The 15,765-nt window shown below is 40.5% G+C and overlaps 2 long non-coding RNA genes across 5 annotated transcripts in view; one reads left to right on the top strand and one right to left on the bottom strand.

Moving 5' to 3' along the window:
- LOC118538319 (uncharacterized) overlaps nt 1-15,765 on the top strand; it is a 373,755-nt gene that overhangs the window by 18,093 nt on the left and 339,897 nt on the right. The gene's annotated exons all lie outside the window — the stretch shown is intronic.
- On the bottom strand, nt 781-8,549 carry LOC118523102 (uncharacterized). The gene is made up of 3 exons (XR_004910936.2): nt 8,205-8,549; nt 4,157-4,757; nt 781-2,069 (listed from the first exon to the last, which is right to left on the bottom strand). It is a non-coding gene; the product is annotated as an uncharacterized LOC118523102 (long non-coding RNA).

Below are 15,765 nucleotides of genomic sequence, written 5' to 3' on the forward strand. Positions count from 1 at the left end.
ACACAAGATAGATAGTCAACAAATATGGACACCATCACCTACCCTAGCTTTCTGTCTGTTCTCTTGGCAATTTGAAGATTTCATAGCCTCGACTAAAGTTGGTCTGTCTTTAATCAGCATTTTCTCATAAGCTCAGACCTGCATTTCCAGTCACCTTCCAGAGATCTATACATTGTATCCTTACTTGCCCCTAAAACATGACATGGCCGAAACCATTAACTTTTCAATCCATTTTTTTTCCCTTCCAGTATTTGCTATTTGTTATTTAAATCACTGTTCTGTAGTAACCAGTCCAAAGACTTTGGGCTAAGTTTCATTCACTTTCTTTCTCTTATTCTCTACATTTAATTTGTTGGAATTTGGGAGAACTGACTTAGCATATCATAGTAGAAGGCCAACTGTTTCCTCCATCCCCAAACAATGCCTGAAGGATGTCAATTGCTGGGGAGGTCAACATCTTCCAAGTCTGGCCCTAGATCTGCCCACAGCCTCCAGGTCCAGGACCTTCTTCTCATAGTGCTGGGTAAACCCTGACTCATACTTCTCTGGCTTTCTGATGTAGACTCTTGGTTTTGTACTCTAATCTGGGATTTTTTTTTTTTTTTAATTTGGATAGGCATGATACAGCCAATTGGATTACAAGTTTCTTTGTAATGATCATATTCCAGGTTGCCACCTGGGTTAACATCTGGGTTAGACTTAGTTGTATCCAGGTCTCCTTAGCCTCACATTTACACTTATTTTACTTGTCAAGTTTAAAAAACAAAACTCACTTGTGGGTTGAGGATTCCTAGTTTTATTATGAGAGAATTTATATACAGTGTTGCCAATCAGTCCATGAGATTTTAATTTTACCTCACATATTTATCTTGTGTACATCCTATTACTTCCAGATCCATTGACACCATCCAGGCAATCATTACATTTCACCAACATCATTGTACCTCTGGTATAGGCTGCTTTTGGCTAAAACAAATAGAAAAACAGACTAAAAGTAGCTTCAATGACAGGGACATTTTTTTCCCTCCCATAACAAGAAGATCCTAAGTAGGAGGCTCCAGGGTTGCTTTAATAGTTCAGCAATGTCAGGGCTCTGGATTGGTATTCTGTGACTTCCTTGACGTGCTCCCTATGGCTGCAGCAGGTCCAAATGTCAGGTCCTCACACAAGGGCATTCAGTTGGCAGGAAGGGAGTGGGGAGAATTTCTCCCCGTGTGTCTTATCAAGGGAGAAAAGCTTTCCCAGATAACTCTTGGAAGACTTCTCTGTACATCTTATTAGCCAGGACTGGGTCACTTTCCTCTGCCCTAGTGCAAGTATAACCAGGTAAGTGAATATCTGCTATTTTTAGTCTCTATATTTGTTAGGGAGAAAGAGGGAGGTTGGGAAAACTCTCAGGTAGGTATTTAAATCCATTCTGCATTTTTGCCAAATGTGCTTCCCTGAGTACATTTCTAAAGAAAATGTCATCACCCTGGTCTTAAACTTTCAGTAACTTTATTACCAGCGAGTATAGTATATAATCCAGCTCCTTCTTTCTTCTTCTACTTTATTCTCCTATGGCTATTTGGTGAATCCTGAACAGACCCAGCTCGTCCCTGTGTTCGCACCTCAGCTCATGGCATTTCCTCCTCTTGGAATCTTTTCTACAGTCCCAACGACTTAGAAAAGGCCGGCTTAGACACCAGGGCTCAGCCCTATGGCTGTCTTCTGCACGAAGCCGGCTTGGTTTTCCTCCATCAGCTGGGATTTCTCTTTTCTTTCAACTTCCTCAACACTTTTCTGTCCACCGTAGAACCTGACCACTCATGGACTTAACATTTTAAGTTTTGATTACTCACAAAAGCCCATAAAAGTCCAATTCAAAGGCATTTTGAACATTGCTGAGGTGCAATCCAAATCTTGAATGCCGCAAAGTGGGAGTGCAGTAGTGAATTTTCTCACGGGAAATGAGTCATGCTCGGCCGAGTATCTAGACCTCAGCGAGGCTTCACTGTTCTTTCTTGGTTGTAATATAGGCAGTAAGTTTTGTGAACTCATTAAAAGCTGTGCTCCATTGTGGAAAATGGCTGTTAATCGAGAGATAAAACTTTAGATGAAAGTTGAAAAGGTAGTTAACTTTTGGTTTGAGGAGAGGCATAGGAAAGGGGTAACTCTCCACTCAGTGTGATTTATGAGTTTGCCAGGAGCCTGAGAAAATACTTGCAGATTCTTGATTTTATGGTATAGACAACCTCTTACTTGTATTATGATTATTTATGTCTAAGACCCCTTGAAGACAGTAAGATTTCAGAAGGCAGGGGGCAAATCATATGACATAGTTTGGTGGGTCTGGAGGCAGAAGAATTGGGATTAACTTATAACTCTGCCAGTTCCCTAAGACTGTGTGACCTTTGAGAAGATAGTTGACTGTTTAAGCTTTTTGTTTCCCCATCCATAAGGCAATGGGAAAAAAATACCTATTTTAGAGCTATTAAACGGAATAGCATCTGGACAAGAGCCATGTAAATTGTAAACCTAAAGATGACTAAATGATTATCATTATTTATGTCCCCACAATATCAATCATGAGACGAGGTACTAAGGAAAGATTTGTTGAATGAATAGATGAACGAGGGAATGAATGAAAAGCTATCACAATAGCCTAGTTATAAGAATAAAAATACTTTTCTTTCCATAATAGCGTCTCTGAGGTTCTAAGGCATTTTATTTCCTTGCATTACTAAAATATGGAAATCAATAAAAATCATTACTGAGAATTAAATACCACTAGATTATATCAACTTTAATATGAAGCTGAATTTCTTCTTTGAGTACACTGGCTATTCATAAACGGCTGGGCCTACACTTCGCTGTTTACAACATTACTGGAACCCTTCATGTGCATCACAACTTTGTAGTTCCTCTGGGACTATCCATTATTCCACAGATCCACTATCATCTATAATTCTCTTTAAAAACCTAATAAAATTTACTGTAAGATGCCTGTGCTGTGTGTTGTCTTCAAACATAACCTTTTCCACATCTTTCTCGAGTGTTGAGCTTTTAAAGGATCTGGTCTTATTGGAATGGTAGCTCACTCGTGCTTCAGATTTATACCCCTCCACGGTAAGGAACAAGGTGCTGCTATCCCGGCCAGAAACGGATCAGATACCGAGGAAATCTGTGAATAGCTTTACCCTGCTGCTGGGCCAACCAAACCTAATAAGCTACAATGCCACGAACTGGTCTGGGTGGGCATTAAATGGCTTAGTTTTTCTATAACCAGCTATAGGAAAAAAAACTATTTTCCTCCCTCTGGAGAACACGCAGTATTCCAGTTAAATAATTTGCAAGTATTTAAATCAATCACAAACTAATGGACATTAGAATGCACACTAGGATATTTCTCTTATAATAATGTCACTACCATTCACACTCACCCTCATCATGGGACATCGTTCCTGAGATTCAAGGGGATTGAAATTGACTCCTCCCCCCCCCAACATCAGTGAGGTCATTCACTGTTGTCCCTGCTCAAGGATCTTCAGCTTGTTGTGTTTTGTGTTCCCTGGTTCTTGGCCAAATACAGGGGAATAGCTTCTCTTCTACCCCTCTGTTTTATGTCCTAGTTTCCTGCATTTTGAGTTTGTGAGTACCTCAGAGCATTTTGTGTACGTGGGGGTGGTGGGGGGGGATTATTTGAAGAAACAACCGCAGACGTCACTTCAGCAGGGCTGTCACTGGGAGAGGGAGTGGGTAAGAGAGGGTGCAGTGTCCTCCGGCACCAGAGGATGGAGCACCCACATGGGAGGTGTGGTGGGCTGAAAAATGGCCTCCCAAAGATAAGGGCATCCTAATCCCTGGAACCCATGTGTGTTGCAAAGGAGGCTTTCTATGATGTGAAGGGGTTAAAGATCTTGTGATGGGGAGGTTATGCTGGATTAGCCAAATGGGTCCTAAATATAATCACAAGGCTCCTTATAACAGGGAGGGTAGAAGGTCAAAGGTGGAAGGTAATGCAGTAACGGGAGCAGGGAGGGAAGAGGCGATGGGAGGTGGGGTCATGAGACAAGGATGACAGCTCCTAGAGGCTGGGAAAGGCAAGGACCACATTCTCCTTTAGTGCCTCCAGAAGAAACGAACCCTGCCTTGATTTTAGCCCTGTAAGACTTACTTGGGACTTCTGCCGTCCAGCACTGCGAGGGCATCAATTTGTGCTGTTTGAAGCCACTGCTTTTGTACGGCAGCCACAGGAAAGTGATACCGGTGGTTTGGCTGGAGGGGCTTGAGCCTGGGTGGTTGGCGGTGAAGGCTTTTCTCCCGTTACAATCCAGGGCATTCTAGCAAGCATGTAAGCAGAGGCTGTTCAATTCCCCTCACTGGCCTCCTGGGCACCAGGCCCTCTTCCTCGAGGCTAGGATCAGGGCCCTTCACTCTTAAAATGAGTGATTTTCTTCATTTTCTTTCTCAGTAGACCTTGATGGCCCATAAAGCCTAGAATCAGAACCAGCTGCAGGAGTTGTCCACCTTCCTCAAATTCATGTAGGGTTTAATTTTCAAATGTTCCTTAGAAAATATTTATTCGAATGCAGCACAAGGAGGAAGGTAAGCAACGTGGTTGTGTTTCCACACGGAAGCACGTGGAACATGGGTGCCCTTCTGCACAATTATGTCCTAGAACTCCTGGGTATCCTTTCGTCCTTATTTTTGTGGCAGAGCTGGAATTACTGCTTCGGTTGAATGCCCAAATTCCTCCTGGTATGTACCTTGAAGTGCTAATAAAAGAGAAAAGATTCCATATTGTGTGCAGAGCTCTGTAATTTTTTACCTGGGCAAAACTTAACCATTGCCCAGGTTTTATATTACAAAAATGCATATAACAAGTGATCGTATGTCAAAAGCAAGTATTATGTATGAGTTGGAAAAAAATCTTATCTGTCCAAAGCCATAACTTCCAAATAAAACTCCTTTCGGAGTTGGCAGCACATATGTCTGATTTAGGCCTATTCTGAATAAAACTGGCTGAGTTATCAAAACTCCATTAATCTAATTTGTTTAAATGCAAGTAGTACCTTATGCCTGGCTTAAACATAATTTAAATGAAAAGGGAGTGGAAATACTCAATATAATTAAGATGGCAGACCCCACTCATTTATAAAAAAGAGAAGATGTGGGCACCTGGGTGGCTCAGTCGTTAAGCGTCTGCCTTCGGCTCAGGTCATGATCCTGGGGTCCTGGGATCGAGCCCTGCATCGGGCTCCCTGCTCCGCTGGAAGCCTGCTTCTCCCTCTCCCACTCCCCCTGCTTGTGTTTCTGCTCTCGCTATCTCTCTCTCTCTGTCAAATAAATAAAATCTTTAAAAAAAAAAAAAGATGTAAAGTCAACAAAGGAAGGCCTGTGGTATAGCGTATGGCTTTGAAAATGCTAAATAAATGGAAAATAATCTAATGGTAACAATAACAGATATGTGATGCTCATTCAGGATCTTTAAATGCAAAATTTTCTCTGTCTACCTCCTTTTTTCTTCACTGATGCACATCTCACTAAAATGAACAAATGAGTCTCATTTTATCTTCTAGACTGTGGCCCTATAGTGTTAACTCCTGAGAACCTTTAGTGTAACCTAAAGAAAACTGTCAAAAAAATGCATACATCTAAATGCTGCCAATTTGAAACCTTACTACTAGAAGCCATAGGCTCTGGAATTATCCTTGTCAGAACTAAGAAGGCAGCCAGCCTTCCCAGCAGTCTCTTCAGCATCTCTGAACTTCAGTAGCATTGAGTTTCTAGGGCTGGGACTAATGGTGTGACAATTGCATGGTGCTCCCTCCTCTCCTCAATTCTGTTTCTAAAGGTCGGGATGACCTATAGTGTGACAAAATAAGCTAGTTGTTCGGTGGAGCCAGGTGTCCTTTGAGAAGCTAAGCAAAGGAATAATAGTGTCATGAAGTCATTAGTGTACCATATATTATAAGCCATAAATGACAGCTCTGAGTGAGACTGTCCTGCTTGGGTCTGCCACTTCCCGCTGGAATCATCCCATAGCAGGTGGCAACTGGCACCTCACCAAATATCTGTGCCATCACAACCAGGGACCATGGGCCTAGAAACTGGAGCAGGTCTAAGAAAGTTGATTTTATATATATATATATATATATATAAAATCGATACTTATTTGATTCAGGAGACAAGCTCTTTCATGTGGTATCATCACTGCCAGACTATTTTAAAAAATCAAAATGTTGTGAATTGATGAATTTTCTATAGGTGTTGGCAGGTGTAACTGGAATCATCCCAGAGTATACCAAATCCTACTCACCATATCTCCCAGTCTGTGAAAAGTAAATAAAGATAGAAACAAAAACTAAAATAAACAGATTTCCCATCTAATATTGGAGTTGGTCCATTCTATTAGCTCCTAAAACCTCCAGTCAGTAAATTCTGCCTTCTGATCATTGCCAAGCTGCCAAATATTGGTTACATGAGTCCTGCTTACCTTTCTGACTCTGATTCTAGACTCTATGTCTAGTGAGCCTCTGTATCAGTATCTTGCTAACTTCTCACCTATTCCCTTGCACACTCTCCAGGTACAAACTGTTCCCCTCTGCCGTCTCCTCCATCTGCAGCTCAGACCGGGTCGTTCCTCGAGAGTGGCCCCTTTCACCTGCATTCTCCCTGGCGCCTGTAGCATTGGCTTAGTGATGCTAGTAGATTGGGTAGCAGTGGGGTTGGAGAAGGAGACTATGGGTCCCAAGGGCTGCTGCTGATCCTGAATTATCAGTGAACACTAGGGTATGCTAATCTCGGAGTATTCTTGCCTAAACTCACAGAGTTCTTTCTATTTTGATGAACATTTTGTAATTTATAAGTATGGATATATTTTCTGAGAATCATGAGTAGAATCTCAAGAACTTTCTAAATAAGTTTCTTAGTTCTAGTTACTTGAGTAACTAGAGTAACTCTAGAGTAACTAGAGTATTACTCAGGACAGGTTAGGGTGTAGTAACAAACCATCCCTCAAACCTCAGGGGCTCAAATCAACAAATATTTATTTTTCACTCAAGTCACATGTGTCTGGTAAGTTGGCAAGGTGCTCTGCTTCTCAAGGACCCACATACTAGAGCTCCATTATGACTCATGCCTCCAGATTGCCTGAGGTCAAGAGAATGTGGGGAATTGTGTACCAGCTCGCAGAACTTCTACCAGAAGTGACACAAGTCACTTGATCACATTTAATTGGCCAGAGCAAGTCCATGTTTATGTTGGCTTTGTGAATCAGAATATTTGTGAATAACCCTTATGAGTCCTAGAGGGGGCCTTTGTCTTTTTGTGGCAGCAGGTTCTATGGGTATGCTCTATGATTTCTTCCCTATTTTTATGAATATTTTCGGTTTTCTCTCTCTTTCTCTCCACTGCTCTTTCTACCTCTCTTCTATAAGTGAACCTGGCTTTCTCATTAATGATGTTATTTTATATGAACTCCCTCCCAGCACAGACTTCTTCTTTTCCCTTTCCTTTATCACTAACACAGAGGACAAAGAAAAGGGTCAACATTCTTTGTTCACCATTGCCAATTCTATTGTTTTTTATTTTTTTTAAAGATTTTATTGATTTATTTGAGAGAGAGAGAATGAGAGACAGACAGCATGAGAGGGAGGAGGGTCAGAGGGAGAAGCAGACTCCCTGCTGAGCAGGGAGCCCGATGCGGGACTCGATCCCAGGACTCCAGGATCATGACCTGCGCCGAAGGCAGTCGCTTTACCAACTGAGCCACCCAGGTGCCCCTACCATTGCCAATTCTAGATTATTGTTCTGGCGGTTGGAATTCAGTAATCTGTCCGCTTTACAGCTGTCGCATGCCACCTTCCTCCATGGAGCTGCTATGGGATACTCAGGCCCCCAGTACTTTCTCTGTTGCCACGTCCGTGACTCCACAGTTTCTTAGTTCCCTCACACCAATGATCCCCACCTCCACTCCATCCTCGGGTCTCATCATCTATCTGCACAGTCTCTAACTGTGAGTATTCAGCCTCTTACCAAATCTCTTTAATGTCAGTCATTCTAAATTTGTTGCTCAGACCGACCCTGTCTTCACTTTCATCACACCCCTGCCTCAGCTCTTCTCCGTCCTTTCTGACATCCTTTCTGTCCTGCCTATCCTGCTTTCCAGGGCCAGCCAACTCAGCAGCGCCTTTGCTTTTTCCCTAAAATTCCCCACTGACCTTGAACTTCCAGTCGCTTCCTTGCTGGGCTGCCGAGTGCTGCTGGAGAAAGCTGTGCTGATTGAGTCTGCCACACATTTGTGCTTGTTCACTTTAACCAAACCGTCATTTCTGCTCAGCACTTCTTTTATTCATCTCTTGCTGACTCACTGCACATCCCACACAGCAGCTTTTTCAAACATTTTTAACTGTCGTTGAGATTCAAGGCCCGCTCCAGATATGGCCCCAAAATACCTTTTCAGTTTCATCTCTCGTTTCTCCCCAAAAGCTCTTCGCATTGTGCTTTCCAAAATCCATACATTTGCTCTTCCTTTTATACCTTCCTCTGTTATCTCCACTGAAAATGCCACCTAATTTACTTCCTCCTCTGTGGAGAGGCTTTTCTCCTCTGACAGAGGTCGTGATTTGTTGTAAATGTCCATGTGACTTTTATTATCTGTTATGGGTACTTAGCAAATACTACCTTAGCAAATACTAGGTACTTGTACATAGGTACCATCTCCCCAGTTTTATTGTGTGTTCCTTGAAAGGAGAAACCATGATGGTTTATGTACATAGTGTTTATAGATAGTGTCTTGCCATTTGTAGGTAGATGTTTGGTTGATGTTTGGTGGATGTACTGGAGAAATAAATGTTAGCTGGTTGGAGAATAGTTTTTTCCCCCTTCTCCAGAAAGAAGTAAAAGTAATATTAAAGGTAAAGATGTTTTTCATCTATTCTAATTATTTAAGTTTTAATGTAACAGGTAGTTTTGGATGTTAATACTGATAGATTGAATGTATTTGGAGAGTAGTTAAAGGGTTATGTGAAAGAGCCATATTTCATGTAATATCCTTGAATTCTGTGATTCCTTTCCATGCAGGTGAATTAAGATCTGTATTTCATTTGTCTTTATTTTATCCATATTTTAAATATCTGAATCAATAAAGACAATAGCTCACGCATAGAATTTTGTCTTAAAGCAAGCTGCTTTAGGTTCTGGTCTCCTGAAATACATTTTATTTAAAATCCTTTTTGGGATTTGCATATAATACTTTATCCCTGCCTGAGTATGGAATTGTTTGAGAGATAAAACAAGAGTTGTCAGATAGCGTCCCTGGGTGTCCCCTTTATTACCAGTAAAGCTGATGTTGGAGAATGTGGGCAATCACAGGATTCCTGTTATCATATTGCAGAGTTAGATCTGCTCATCCAGCCAAGGGCAGCCCCAGGTCAGCACAGGCCTTCCCATGTGGGGTCCTGCCCCTGTACAACTTCCAGCATGGAGGAGCAGAGCAGAACGCTAGCTTCCTATGGTAGACAAGATCTACACATGTCTCTGGCTTCTCCCTGTACCTGCATACAGGTAAGTTTCTCTATCTGATGAGAAAGCAAGGTGGGGCAAAAAGGTTTAATACTTGGGGAAACTTCCTCATGGAAATCAGAATGGGGTAAGAGCATTCTTATCTAACACTCTTGAACATGATGGATGATTGATGGTCATCAATGATGAGCAATCTAGTCATTTCCACCTCTGTCTTGGGTGATACTTCTAATATTAACCAAATGGTATATTTATATTGCAACTTTTAATAATCACTCTTAAGACATTAAAATAGGTTAAAAAGGATTAACTTCTTAGATAAAACAAATTGATGTACATTATTACTTCAGCAGGCTCAACCATATAAACACATGGGAATAACAGTCCCTAATCTAAATAGTTAGATTAATAATTACGTGGAGGCTTCAATGTCACCACACAACTGAATACTTTATTGATGTGAGATTAATATGATTAGAAGGAATTTAGCTAGGACAAAGCATATCCAAGCATTTTTTGGCCCATGGTAAGTCCCTTCCCTAAAACTTAAGGTTACATATACATTATTTTTACTCTTGACAATGTCTCTCTTTTTATTTACTATATTTTACTATATATTTACTCTCTCTTTTTATTTATTATACTTATTATTTATTTTGGCTCCAGTAACTGATCAACCCAGTTAAACAACCAATAGATTAAGAGAAAGAATTGGTTTGATGGCTCAGTTAAGGGACAAGTACTTTTCTGAATTTACTGTTGCCTAAGCTTTACTCTTAACCCTTGTTTTATTAATTATTATTACTTTCGGATTTATAGTGCCTGATTTTACCATCATCTTTCCTTCTTTTGTGCTGTTATATATTGACTCACAGATCACTCCCCATGTTTATTGAGATTTTGCCCCTGCCTGTCCAATCAACATCTTGCCAGTTCTTTCATTCCCTTATTCCCTCCCCCAACAATGCACTTTGATTTTGTTGAAGTCATCAAGCACTTGAATTTCCTTCTGATTCCTTTTACCCCATTGGTTCTTCAGTATTTTATATTCTGTAGTGCACGCCTGTTCTTTGCTCACTATCCCTTGAGGGAATCACTTGTACTCTAATCTCAGTTTATGGATTGGATAGTGCTGTTATCATCCCCTGGAGCCAGGGGTGGACATGTGACCAGGCTTGGCCAATCATAATACTCCATTTCTTTAGTTGTAATGCTTCTTTCAGGGGTGGGCATGTCAATCCAGATTTGGTTGGCATTACTGGGGAAGAGTCTCTCTCCTTCCTTCCCTTCCCTTCCCTTCCCTTCCCTTCCCCTTCCCCTTCCCCTTCCCCTTCCCCTTCCCCTTCCCCTTCCCCTTCCCCTTCCCCTTCCCTTCCCCTTCCCCTTCCCCTTCCTTTCTTTTCCTTCTTTCTTTCAAGATTTTATTTATTTATTTGTCAGAGAGAGAGAGCACAAGCAGGGGGAACGGCAGGCAGAGGGAGAAGCAGGCTCCCTGCTGAGCAAGGAGCCCCATGCGGGATCATGACCTGAGCCAAAGGCAAAAGCTTAACCGACTGAACCACCCAGGCACCCACTTTCTCTTGGGGTTTCTAAATTGGTGAAAGGTAAGCCTGTTCCTGCTGCTGATCATTTTGGCTACTGCTCAGGGAGGACCTGTCAGAGAATGAAGCCCACACAGATAGAAAAGCAGAGCTAAGAGACCAACTTAGGTTCCAGTTCAAGCAAATGAAATCAGATATACTTAAAGAGATACTTATTCTTCTAATATTCAATATCATGAGCCAAACGATTCCTTTTCTCCCCTATGCCAAATTGAGTCCTAAATACTTCCCTTCTTATCTAGACTGGATACCATTTCTTTTTTTCTTTTTTCTTTTTTTGCCATCTCTCTCCTTTCTCTCACATAGATATTTTGTCACCTTACATGCTTTGGGTCAGTCCAACTCACCTTCTTCATGTCTAAACTGCTAACTGCTAATAGTATCAGGGAACTACCAAAGTTGGTGCCACTACAGCCTTGTGACCCTCATTTTTAGGTGGGCCCTTGATGCTGCCTATTGAGCCCTGACTATGTGCAGGAGCTTTTCTAGGCACTGAGGATATAGAAAAGAATATGTCAGGTAAGACTGATGCCATATGAAACATTCTATTAAGGCAAACAGTTAAGCAAAAATGCAAATGAATGCATGATGTAATTTCAGGCAGTGACACATGGTATAAAGAAAAAAATACAGGCTCTGGGGCTGCAGAGTGACATAGGGTTTGGAGGTTATTTCATATGAGGTAGCAAGGAGAGTCTTCTTGACAGCCCTTTGAATAGAAACTTGGATGAAGTGAGGGAATCAGTCATACAAGGTCTCCAGTAAGGAACAAGAAGCCCAATGGCCCTAAAGCAGAAATGAACATGGAATGTCCCAATGATAAAAAATGGAAGGTTAGTGTGACTGGAACATAGGTAAAATGGAAGGAAATGAGACAGGTCAGAGGCAGACCATGGTTTGAACACACAGAGCTAAATATCTCCTGAAATCTCTACCTGGTTATGATGTTACCACATTAAACAGAACTGGTCTAAAAGTGAATTTCTTAAGATTTCCTCTTATCTGCCAACTTCTCTTCTCTCTTTATTTCCTATCTCAGCAAATGGAACTACCATCTATATGGGCACCCAAGTAGGAACCGTCACGGTCTTCCTCCTTTTTCTTCTTGCCTTTCATCAGATCACTCACCAGTTCCTACCAATTCCACCTCTAAGATTTAGTCTAAATTTGCCCTCCAGCCTCTCTGCTAGTGCCTTAGTTCAGGCCCTTATCATTTCTCTCTTGGGTAGTGCAGACTCCTCACCCTCTATTCTTGTCCCCTTGCAGTTCATCCTTCATATCATGATGATTTCTCTAAAATGTGGATTTGATTTTATTAGTCAATTTTATAAAATCCTCTAATCCTCTATTTCCCATGGCCTGCTGTCCAAGCCCCTTAGCATGGCATACAGGGTCTTTCACAGTCTGGCCCCTGCCTACCTTTCCAGCTCCTTCTTCCCCCCTCCATCTCTCATTTTCCCCCCACTTTACCTGAATGGTGCCTTGCTCTGCACTCTGCACACTTGCACTCTCTCTCTGGGATGACACTACAGCTTTTACTTTCCTGGATAATGCCTGCCTATTTGGCAAGTCCCAGCTTGGGGTTCCTTCGTATCTATTCCTATAGAACTCCATATCTAGCCATGCTTTGGCCGTTTTCACGTTGTTTTGCAACTGTTTGTGTGTCTGTCTTTTGAGGGCAAACTCTTTGAGGGCAAATTATTTTGGGGGATCATTTCTTTCTTTTTTTTTTTTCCTAGTGCATAGCATAGTATTGGCACACAGTGGTTACTGGTGGTTGTGAACACACAGGGATATTATAATCTTCACGGAATCCTCCCTTTAGAAACACATTATAACTTAAGTAGTTCAAGAATACAGTATTTTTATACAAGTAATTTAGATTTTAATTTTACCATTCTATTTGTCCTTATTATATAAAATGATTCACATGTACATAAGGCACACAAGCACTAACACATTTATATCCATATATCTTTTAGAAGTCCATCTATAACCTAATTGTTTAACTTATTTAGGGCATTGCTTCAAATTTATTTTTTCAATTAATAAAATTGTACCCTTTGTGGTTATTACTCCATGGGGTGTAAGCACAAAATTTAAAACTTCAATTAAAATACATAAAACAAAACAGCAGCAGTTAAAATAATATATTTGAAAAATCTTAGCTTAAAATGATGCCACAATGGGGAAGGACAATTTACAAAGATACACACACACACACACACACACACACACACACACACACAGGCAGCTAGGAAGAATAAAATGTTGATGATTTAAAAATAATCTTTTTTGTATCATAAAAAACAGATGTGGATTTACACTTCGCTCTTTTAAATTGTCATCTTTTATTTTGTGGGCAATGTCTCATTCCTAATTGAGTAAACAGTCAGTATTCATAACATTGTCAAAAAAACTGAGAGATTGGGTCACCATCTTTAAGTATTTTTGATGGCAGGAACTTTTCAATCACAACAGGAGGATGCCAGTAGAAACCTAGAGATTGAGACTGAAATTCCTTATGGAGAGAACTACATTTTTTTTTTGTCAAGTAAGAATTCTACTTACCCTGACATTCTGGCTGGCTTTGTCTTTAATACTTAGAAATAACCAGGGATCTTTTGCCTTTTCTTTCATTGTAAATTATATTGTTTGGGGCTTCTGGCTAAAAAGTAGAAGTTGAGCAAAAAACATTTATCTGGCCAATAAAAAAAAATCTAAACAATGAGGTGAGGAGATATAAAGGCTGATCTACCCAACTCCAGGGATTGTTGACAGAAGGTTTTTACCTAAACATTTTATTCTAAAAAAAAAAAAGGTTATTCAAATGCCTTGAAGTGAAACAGGTTTTGTGAGCTTCTGGATAAAATTTCAGGTGGCTTTCCAACACTCCAATAAAATGGACATTTTTTGAGTGTCTGTTATGTGCAAGATCCCATGGGAGATAGAAGGCAGAATAAGTTATGCTACCTGCCTTCAAGAAGTTTATAACTCTATTGGGGTAAAGAAAGTGTGCACATGGATAGAACACAGGCAGGTTAAACCTAGTGGATTATGTACACATGTTTATCTTATACCATCCTGAAATACTACTACAATGAGAGTAAAAAAAACTAAAGAAGCATGAACTGATAGGCATACCAGAATGGGAGAGGATACCATAGAGCAAGCCATTTTTAGAAGATAGGGATGAATGAAAGAACTGGCAGAGGCAGGAAACTGATTCTAAGTGTCTACGGAGGGTAATGGCAATGAGAAGTCAAATTTTGCCACAGGACCCCAGAAAATCTCAGAAATTAAAGATATTTGGTATCACTGGAGACAGAAATAAAGCATGGCATTGAAAACAGGGGGAATTGGTTGGAAATGGCTGTAACAAGATGCTAGAATTCCCTGGTCCTCCTTCCCTTGCCAATGTTAACAGAAAGCAGAGGTTTTATTTTTTTTAAAAAATCAAACTGGAGAGTCTCATGTGAACGGTGGGAGGAAAGATACTATATGGAAAAGTGGATGACCCAGTGAAAGTCTTTATGCTGAGTGGTTAAGCCTCCCTGACCTCTATGAGCTATTTGGCTGAAAGAAGCAGCTCATAGGCAGGAGGGTGGTAAATTTTCTCTGGAGGTTCTGAACTATCATAGAGTGTCTGTATCTGTCTACAGAGACTGATCTAAATCACTCATCCAAAGGGCTGTGTCTCTAGCCAGCGCGGAAACCTACCAAATGACAAATTCCACCTTACATAGTTTCTAAACAACTTTTTAGTGTTTCACTCCTAAATGTGAATGGGCAACAACTCAGCAGATATATGAGGTTAGCCTTCAATAAGAAACACAGAGGGAAATGTGTGTGAGAGAGAGTGTGTGACAGGGAGAGGGAGAGAGAACATAAAAGAACTCAGAGGAAAATATAGATAAAACAGGAAACAGAAGAAATGTACCTTTCTCCTGCTTCAAAGCCGTTAATAAAATCTTTAGAGAGCTGAGAGAATGTACTGTATCTGAATCAAGAACAAGATGGCATTAAAAAGAACACTTAGAAAACAAACAAAAGAGCTCTTGGAAATTAAATAAAAGATAGCCAAAATAATAATTAAAAAAACCAGTAAAAAGTTTGGAAGTTAAGACCATTTTCCAGAAAGTAGAAGAAAAAGACAAAGAAATGGTCTTTTAAAAGGCAAGAAAAGATATGAACATTCAAAGACCAATCCAGGTATCTGATTCATAATATCTGACTCATAATATTTCCATAAAGAGAATGGGAAGAAAATGAACAAAGAAATCATATAAGAACACTTGCCAGAATTGAAAGGCATATATTTCCACACTTAAAAAGCCCACTGAGTGCCCAACATGAGGGCCAACAAAAGATCCACACCAACATACCTCACTGGGAAATTTCAGGACAAGACTGTAAAGAAGATTCTTAAAATCTTTAAAGTAGCTCACATATAAGGATCAAGAATTATAATGGCATCAAACTTCCTAGTAGCAACAATGGAAGCTTAGAAGTCTCTGTCCATTCAAACTATAGTAGAACAAACACATTTTGCATACCCGGAAAATGTGCCTCCCTTTGCAGAAGCCGCTTAGGACTTACTCTAAGAAATTGAGGACATAATTATGATCTAACAAGACACGGGCACAAGACAATAGGG

The sequence above is a fragment of the Halichoerus grypus genome, chromosome 2, assembly GCF_964656455.1.
Source record: "Halichoerus grypus chromosome 2, mHalGry1.hap1.1, whole genome shotgun sequence".
NCBI lineage: Eukaryota > Metazoa > Chordata > Mammalia > Carnivora > Phocidae > Halichoerus > Halichoerus grypus.